The sequence below is a fragment of the Leucopleurus acutus genome (assembly GCF_964270905.1).
Source record: "Leucopleurus acutus genome assembly, chromosome: 12".
NCBI lineage: Eukaryota > Metazoa > Chordata > Mammalia > Artiodactyla > Delphinidae > Leucopleurus > Leucopleurus acutus.
This window is the reverse complement of record NC_139154.1, coordinates 16,625,553-16,634,757: the sequence shown is the minus strand read 5'-3', so window position 1 is coordinate 16,634,757 and position 9,205 is coordinate 16,625,553.

Below are 9,205 nucleotides of genomic sequence, written 5' to 3'. Positions count from 1 at the left end.
GACAAGGTCAGAGCCTGGTGTGAGGCTGCGGGTCACATTTTCTCCTTTGTGTGTTGGGGCGAGTTAAATGAGATATAGTCTATTTGAAAACTTCCAGGACAGTTCTGACTAACGGCAGACGCTTAACAAGTAGTTGTTCATCTAATTCTAATCCTGAAATCACTTCTCTTTGCTTCTCCTTTCCATAGTAAGACCAGCACCTCCTCTGTTAATATTTCCATCCTGATATTTTTAAAAATTTTATTTATTTTTGGCTGCGTTGGGTCTTCATTGCTGCACGCGGGCTTTCTCTAGTTGTGGCCAGCGGGGGCTACTCTTCATTGCGGTGTGCGGGCTTCTCACTGCAGTGGCTTCTCTTGTTGCAGAGCACGGGCTCTAGGCGTGTGGCCTTCAGTAGTTGCAGCACTCGGGCTCAGTGGTTGTGGCTCGCAGGCTCTAGAGTGCAGGCTCAGTCATTGTGGCGCACGGGCTTAGCTGCTCCGCGGCATGTAGGATCTCCCCAGACCAGGGATCGAACCTGTGTCCCCTGCATTCGCAGGTGGATTCTTAACCACTGTGCCACCAGGGAAGTCCCTCCATTCTGATTTTAAAAAATCATTTCAAAATTGTTTTTGTTGATGTATAATATGCTTACAGAAAAAGTGCACAAAACATACAGACCGTGAAACCACCACCCAGGGCAAGAAATAGAACGTTGCCAGACGCCACCCAGTCATTTCGCCCTCCCTTCTCCCCAGATGTCTGCTCCCATGATGTCTAACCCCATCAGTCAGTTCTGCTTGATTTTGAATGAATTTCTGTGCGTCCGGCTTCTTTCGCCCAACATTATGCCTGGGAAACTCATCCACGTTGTTGTGTGCTGCTGTAGTTCACTCACTGCTGCACAGTATTGCATTGTATAAATATTCTACACTTTACTCATTCTACTGTTTATGAACATTTGGGTTATTTCAATTTGGGGTCTTAATTAGTAACACTGCTATGAAAATTCTAGAACATATCTTTCAGGGCATCTAGGTATGCATTTTTATTGGGAATATCTCAGGAATGGAATTGTGGGTCATGTGGTGAGCATTTTTAGATAATGTCAAGCTATTTTTCAAAGTGGTTAAACCATTTATACTCCCACCAACAATGTACGCAAATACTGTTGCTTATAGTTGATGTTTGCATGTTTATTATAATACACTTGGTGTTTGCATGATATATATGTTCCTACTCTTTTACTTCTAACTTACCTATATCACTATATTTATAATGGTGTGTGTGTGTGTGTGTGTGTGTGTGTGTGTGGTTATGACAGAGTTGGGCCTTTGTTTTTAATCCGTTTTGCAATTTGCTGTTTTTTTTTTTTCGTCTGTGCCACACAGCTTGTGGGATCTTAGTTCCCAGACCAGGGATTGAACCCTCGGCCATGGCAGTGAAAGTGCCGTGTCCTGACCACTGGACCACTAGAGAACTCCCAACAATTTGCTGCCTTTAATTGGTATTTTTAGACTATTTACATTTAATGTAATTATTGATATATTTGGATTTTGGTCTACCATTTCATTTTTTGTTTTTTATTTGTTTGCTCTGTGTTTCATTTCTTTCTTTCATCTTTTGGGCCTCCTTTTGGATTTTAAAAACATTTTTATTATTCCATCTTAATTCATCTATTGAGTTTTTTACCATGTCTCTTTGTATTATTTGTTTAGAAGTTGCTCTAGGATTTACAGTATACATACTTAACTTTCCAGTCAACTCAAGAGTACTTTGCCACTTCGGATGGAGTGAAGAACATATAGGTCCCTTTACCCTCTTCTTTTCAGTTGTAGTTGTCATTCATGTTATAAATGCATACGTTGAAAACCCCATCAGACAATGTTATGTTTTTTGCTTTCAACCATCATACATATTTTAAAGAATTTACTTAAGAGAAAAAATCTGTTTACCCAGATATTTACCATTTCTGTTGCTGTTCCTTCATTCTTGATGTTCCAAGCTTTCCTTTGGTATCATTTCCCTTCTGCCTGAAGAACTTCATTTAGCATTTCTTTCAGAGCAAGTCTGTTGACAATAGATTCCCTTAGTTTTCCTTCATCTGAGAATGTCTTAATTCCACCTTCGTTCCTATAGGGTATTGTTGCAGAATATAGAATTCTGGGTTGCCAGTTTTGTTTTTTCTTTCAGCACTTAAGAAATGTTTTGGCCTCTGGTTTTGATGAGAAATTCTCAGTAATTCAAACTGTTGTTCCCTCTGTTGAATGCATTGTTTTGCTTTGGTTGCTTTCAAGACTTTTTTTTCTTCGTGTTTAGCTTTGTAGTTTGATTCTGAAATGGCTGTGCATGGCTTTCCCTGAGTTTTTTTTGTTGTTGTTCACTAAGCTTCTGCAATCTGTAACTTTTAAGTCTTTCATCAAATTTTTAAAGTTTTCAGCCATTATTTCTTCAAAAAAACTTTTTTTTTCTGTACTACACTATTTCTCCCCTCCTACTGAGACTCTGGTTACAAGAATGTTAGACCTTTTGGCATTGTCCCATGGGTTCTTAAGGATTTGTCTATTTTTTCAATCTATTTCCTTTCTATTGTTCAACTGGACAATTTGTATTGATCTATCTATATTGATTTATGTTGACCTATTGAAGTATCTTTAAATTTACTGACTTTTCTATCATCTGCATACTGTTATTGAGTTCATGCAATTAATCTTTTTCATTTTGGTTATTGTATTTTTTGTTTCTAAAACTTCAATCTGGTTCTTTCTGTATCATCTGTTTCTCTGATGAGACTATTCATTTCGAGGGGATTTGCCCTTACTTCTTAGAGCATGATTATAACAGCTGCTTTAATGTCTCAATTCCAACAACCATGTCATCTCAGAATTGTTGTCTCTTATTGTCCTTTCATCTTTCCCCTTTGAGAGATTTTCCTGGGTCTTCAAATATCAAGTAGTTGTGGATTTTACCTTGGACATTTTGAATATTATGTTATAGGATTATGGGTCTTCTTCAAATCCTATAGAAAATGTTGAATTTTTGTTTGCTTTAGCATGTGACCAACCTGGTTAGATGCAGGCTGCAAGTAAGTTCCTGTCTACCTTCTCTGGTCTGAAACCACCTGAACAATGTCAGTTCAGTTTTTAGGGCTTTGCAGTGCTATTGAGATCTGTTTGGTGTGTGTGCTAGTCTTGGACTTAGGATCAGTCTGGGACCGTGCTGCTCAGTTCTAAAATCCTCTGGCATGCTGTTTAGGGGCAGCTAAGACATTCACACACTACTTTATGGGATCACTTTCTTTAGCTCCCTCCTCCCCATGATCCCCCCACACTTTCCAGTTCCCAGGTGATCCTGACCCCTCCACCCTCACCTTGGTCCCCTAGCTAAAAAGCCAGGGTTTTACTCTCCCTGCTGTACTGTGACAAAAGCAACAAGATATATTTACACAGAGAAAGAGAAAGAAGGAAGGATTTCCCCCCATGCTCTTAGGACCACTGTTCCTCTGGTCAGAGAGAAGGGTGCCCTTCCTTAGAGTTTAGTCACCTGTCTGGCTGCCACTGCCATTGTCACCCCTACTGTCACTAGATTGCCTGGGGGCAGGAAAGAATGGAAGAAACTCCACAAATAAACAGGGGTTTTCTACACTCTCTCTGCCCTATATGGGCTCTCTTTCCCATTCCTAAGCCCAGAAATGGAGGGCTTTTTCGGAGACGTTTTTGGTCTGTATCCTGTACACAGTTCTAGGTTTCATGTTGTCTGAGCCCAGGCCTGAAGAATCTGGAGGGAAAAAATGGGAAACTCACCACCACTTTGGTAGTATTTTCAATTCTGGTTTCCTTCCCAAATAGTCCCACTTCTACTTATTTTTCAGAGTCCTCAGACAGTTGTTTCACGCATCCTGTCCAGGGCTTTAGCTGCATTCAGTGGGGAGGAAAGGGTAGAATATCCATCTCTATTTGACCAGAACCAAAACTCTACCAGCCTGTTTTGATTCTCTGTATAGCACTTATCACTACCTCGTATTTTTGTTTATTGATTCATTTGCATATTATTTGTCTCCCGCCCCTGCCCTCCCTCGGCTGTTGGCTTCGGAGGAGCAGTAATTCTGTTTGTATTGAATATTGCCTGGCACACAGTAAGCACTCAATAAATGTTTTCGAATGATTGAATCGACCCTCTCCGTCAGAAAGACTTTGGAGACAGCTGCTTCTTTTTTTTTTTTGTCTCTTCTTCCTCAAACTCTCTCCCCACCAATAAATCGCCTTATACATTTTTCATAAAAGATTTATTGGTTGCCTGATAAGGGGCAGGCCAGGAGAAAGCCAGAGATGCTTGGAGAAGGGACAGCGTATCCATTCTTCCCACTGCACGTGTTAGAAGAACCCATCCCAACTGGCTCTAACAACCAAGGGAATTTATTACCTCAGGTAAGTGAGAAGTTGGGGGAATGTTGGCTTCAGGTGAGGCTTGATCCAGGGACTCAAACAATGCTACCAAGGACCTAAGATCCCCTGTTTGGTCAGCCCTGCCTGCCTGTCGCTGTCACTACCGTTGGCTTTGTTCTTAACCTCACTCGGTGCTACCCCCATGTACACACAGCTCTAGGCTTTCACTTCCCAGTAGTAAAATTGCTGCAATACACAATGGCTCCAGATCTCACATCTCCTGCTACACTGGGCAGGGAAGGAGAGGGCTCTAGAATAAATCTGGGGGTTGCTCTCTATTGGCCCATTCTTAATCCAATCACTGTGACCAGGGGAGTGGCATATCCTGATCTTCTTGAGCCAATCATAGCCCCTCCTGGAGCTGTGATGAAAGGGATCAAAGGGTGTGGTGTAGTGGGGGGGGGCTCTCCAGAAGGAGAAGTGGGGGTGGAGCTACCAGAAGTCTATGGATCTTGGACAGCAAATGCACCAGATGTCCATGCACTTGCTTCCCCCTGTAGAAGGAGGAGCCCAGCCCTCCCCCTTCACCCTGCAGGGACACTCATGTCTCACTGGCTCTGGCCTGCTCATTCAGACACAGCTGGATTGCAGCTACTATCTCTACAAATCAATCTGCCTCCCAAATGGGGGAGTTAGAATGCACACAACCACAGCACCAGGCTTGGGAGGAGGCTGCGGTTAATGCTGTTTGTGGCCATTAGGAAGAACTGAGTCTGGTTCCCAGTGTCCCTGGGGTCTGGGCAGGCACAGAAGGCTTCAGGGTCAAAGGACAGCTGGCAGGAAAAAGGACGGACTCATGAGATAATGACTGGGTCATCTAGAGAGACCTCCCTGGAGAATGGCTCAGAAAGCCTGGAGCCTTTTTTGTTATCTCCCCAAAGTGGCCTCTTCGAAAGGATGAAGTTCAGCAAAGTTAATCTTTGTTGGCAAAGTCAAATACAAATGAGCAGGTTAAGGTCCAGTCTGTCTCCAGAGCACGAGAAATGGACTACCCAAGGGCCATATTACCAAAGTCCCGAGTGCAAGCTGTTTTCCATCCGTGATTTCTGGTTTCCATTTTATACTCTGCCTGCACGCCTGCACGCCCTCATTCAGTGTCAGTCACTGAGACATAAATTCCGAGGCCTCCGTTTTCCTACACATCGTGGCACAGCCCTTCACTCACCATTCATTTATCACTTCTCCCATCCCTCCCCGTCCATCTGTGATTACTCGATTACTGCCTTCAAGTATCAGAATTTCCGCCAGCAAGTCTGGCTCTTGAGGGATCCACATGTTATTAAATCCACATATTCCTGAGTTTCAGACAGCGAACAGTGGGAGTTCAGAGAGTGAGGGATTCATCCAAAAACTGAGTGGAAGCCAGCTGGTCCCCAACGTGGGATGGCGGCGTCTGGGGAGAGAGAGCACAGTAAGGACCACCTGTGCTGATCGCTTACTCGGTGCCCGCTTCAGGGCTCTTAACCCTGCAGACATGGGATGGCTGGAATTTAAATATCACAGCAACAACGGAAAGACACAGCGAGAGGCCCTTCCAGCAGTCTGTGCCCTTCTTCATGGTTCTCATGTGTGATTACGTCCACATCGTGCACTGTAAGTCAGGACAGGGATCTCATCAGGGCTGCTCCCACCGGGTCCTCCAAGCCGAATGCTGTGCCTGGAGCATAGTAGGTGCTCAGCAAATACATAATGAATGAATGAACGAACGAATGGGCGATTATATAAACCTCAGATGTATGGTGCCTTGAATCAGGAGGGCTCTGTCTCAGATTCTCTGCTTTGAGGAAGCAGAACACAAAGCAGCTAGGTTCCAGCCAGCTCTGGTCACCTCCACACCCAGAGAAAACCTCCCAGCTTGGAATGCTTCACACCAGAGGAAGTGACCAAGTCCACAGCAAAGGATGTCCTGTAACACTGTAAACTGACAAAGCCCTGGGCTGGCAGATGACACTTCCAGCGCCCTCCCTGGTCCCTGGAGGTTTCCCAGATGCTGCTGGGTTGGCAAGTTAAACCTGCTCCGTTTGTATGTGGTATCATGCATTTCAACCACTCCCTTGTGAGTTGTTCTGGCCTCAATCTTAGACCATAAAACCACTGGCGACTGAGGTGGTACCTGCTCCGTAGTACATGCCCCGTCTCTTGCCATCCAGACCGGCCCCCCAGGCCAGGGAGTTGCAACATTTTCCGCCTCCAGCAGATCTGATGGATGTGATGCTCGATCCATTGTATGAGGCTGGAGGTGGAGGGAGCGGGCCAGTGCCCCCGTCCTCCACAATGGTTCTTTTTTCTTTTTTTTTAAGATTTTTTTTTTTTTGATGTGGACCGTTTTTAAAGTCTCTATTGAATTTGTTACAATATTGCTTCTGTTTTTTGCTTTGGTTTTCTGGCTGCGAGGCATGTGGGATCTTGGCTCCCCGAGCAGGGATCGAACCCGCACCCCCTGCACTGGAAGATGGAGTCTTAACCACTGGACCGCCAGGGAAGGTCCCCCTGCCCCGACCTGTGATTCTGATGTGGGGACCCCCCCCCTCACAGGGAGGCACCCCATACTTGCTGCCGTCTTGCCGCTCCCCCGCTTCAGTTCTCGGTTAAGTCGGTGTGTTGCCAAGTCACGCTCCTTGACATGCGGACCCCCAAGGACTCATTTCCAGGATGTTTTTGGCTCCTTGACAGCCTCTTCCTGTTTTGGAAGCTAAAAGGTGGCATTAAAAAGCCAGAGAGGTTTCATTGTTTTGAAAAAAAAAGCCTCCACTGACTGAGGAGGGAACTTCAGCCTCTCGATGGCAGAGACACGCTCACCCCTGTGGAACAGCCTCCTCCTTGAGGGCCAACTGCCTCCGCGCCTTCCTTTTGGGCCTGAGCATGACTGAAACTGTTTTCTCTCCTGTCTCGGTGTTTTGCTTATGTGTCAGAAACCCTGAAGTTGGCCGCATTCGTCAAGCACGACACATTTCAAATGAGCACAGAAGACAGTCTGTGAAAACACCCTCTAAGGAAAGCTCCCTCGCTCCACGCCGTGCATTCACTGAAAGGAATTCACCAGCAATATTTTCTTTCATTCAGAATGCCCCACTTCTGGCTTGATGCTAAGAATAAGCTAAATGATTAGAAAAAGTAAAAGGTGGCAGCTAGGAATTAAAGAGTCTACAGAAAAATGACCTTCGCAACGGGGAGTGACATGGTTTCATGTTCTCTCAAACCAGACAGCAGGGACCTAAGATGAGACAACTCTGACAGAACCGGGAAATCTCTGTACATACGCTCGCCACCTCCATTTACACAGGCGGGAACCCCTCTCCTGCAGCAGGAGCTGTGGAGGGCCATGGTCCCAGAGGGAGAGAGGCACCGCCCTGGGAAGGGGACAGGCAGCTCGTCATGATGGTTTCCCACACGTCACTGAGGGCATGGGGTGGGGTCTGGGGGGGCGGTGGAGACGTAGTGAAATCTCTTCTCCGAGGCCATGTTCTCTCACGACATCTGTGGCTGGAAGCCCTTTCATACCATGTTAAGTTCGGAGATGAAGGCCCACGTTGAGTTTCGGTTAAGGGTTTAGCGGAAGCTGACTAAAGATGTAGCCCAGGAGTTTCATAATACAATGGATCTCTAAAAGTAAATGCCTCCTCTAAGGCAGCACGCTGTCCAGAAAAGTTCCTCAGTTGGTGCTCTGACAGTTTAGGTTAAACTCTAATTTGATCGTCTTTTTCTTCCAATAGCCTTCTCATGTTTTATTTTCACATGCAATTCCTAAATGTTTGCACTGATGAGGCGAGTGTCTTAGGTTGTAGATGTTACATGGTGTCTCTACGAGGTACATTAGCTGTGCCACTTATTAGCTCTGACTTTAGGAAAATTATCGAATCTGCCTGGCCTGTTTCTTCAGCTGTAGTAATAGAGGAAAACACCAGTGCTGGCCTCCTATAGTAGCTGTGAGCGCTAACCTAGTAAATGAGAACTACGCAGCAGGCACTCAACAAACGCCAGCCGTACTGTTATCACTCACAGTGAAGGCTTGGGACAATTCACTGGCAGTCACAGGTTTATTTGAAATGCAACAAAATCTTTGTTCTTTGACACAGGGGTGGGGTAACTTAGTCCCCAAAGCCTGGAGGTGTTTTTTTGTTTTGTTTTATTTTCTTTTTAAGAGCACCAATTATATGGACTTGAAAAGGTAAAACTAGATTCTGTTTTTATATCTAATTAGAATAAACCACATTCAAATATTAGACTGAATTCAGTGATTAATAGCACAACTTTCTCAAATAGATTACTCTGATTTCCCCTACATTTCACAACACAAAGTTTATTAGCAAAATCATATATTTAATATATTCTGGGTCCTAGACTCTTATCAGATATATCATTTGCAAATATCTTCTCCTAGTCTGTAGATTATATCTCACTTCCTTGAATAGTCATAAATTTAGCTTTTGATAAAATCTTGCTTCCATATAAATCTATAGATACAGTTAACTTAAATTTGTTACTTGGTATTACATACAGAATGGACGGACAACAAGGTCCTACTGCATAGCAGAGGGAACTATATCCAATATCCTATGATAAACCATAATGGAAAAGAATATAAAAAAGAGTGTATATATATGTATAACTGAGTCACTTTGCTAGACAGAAGAAATTAACACAACATTGTAAACCAACTATACTTCAATAAGAAAAGAAGAAACAGACTCACAGATACAGAGAACAAATTAGTGGTTACCAGTGGGGAGAGGCAAGATAGGGGTAGGGGATTAAGAGGCACAACTATTAAGTATAAAATA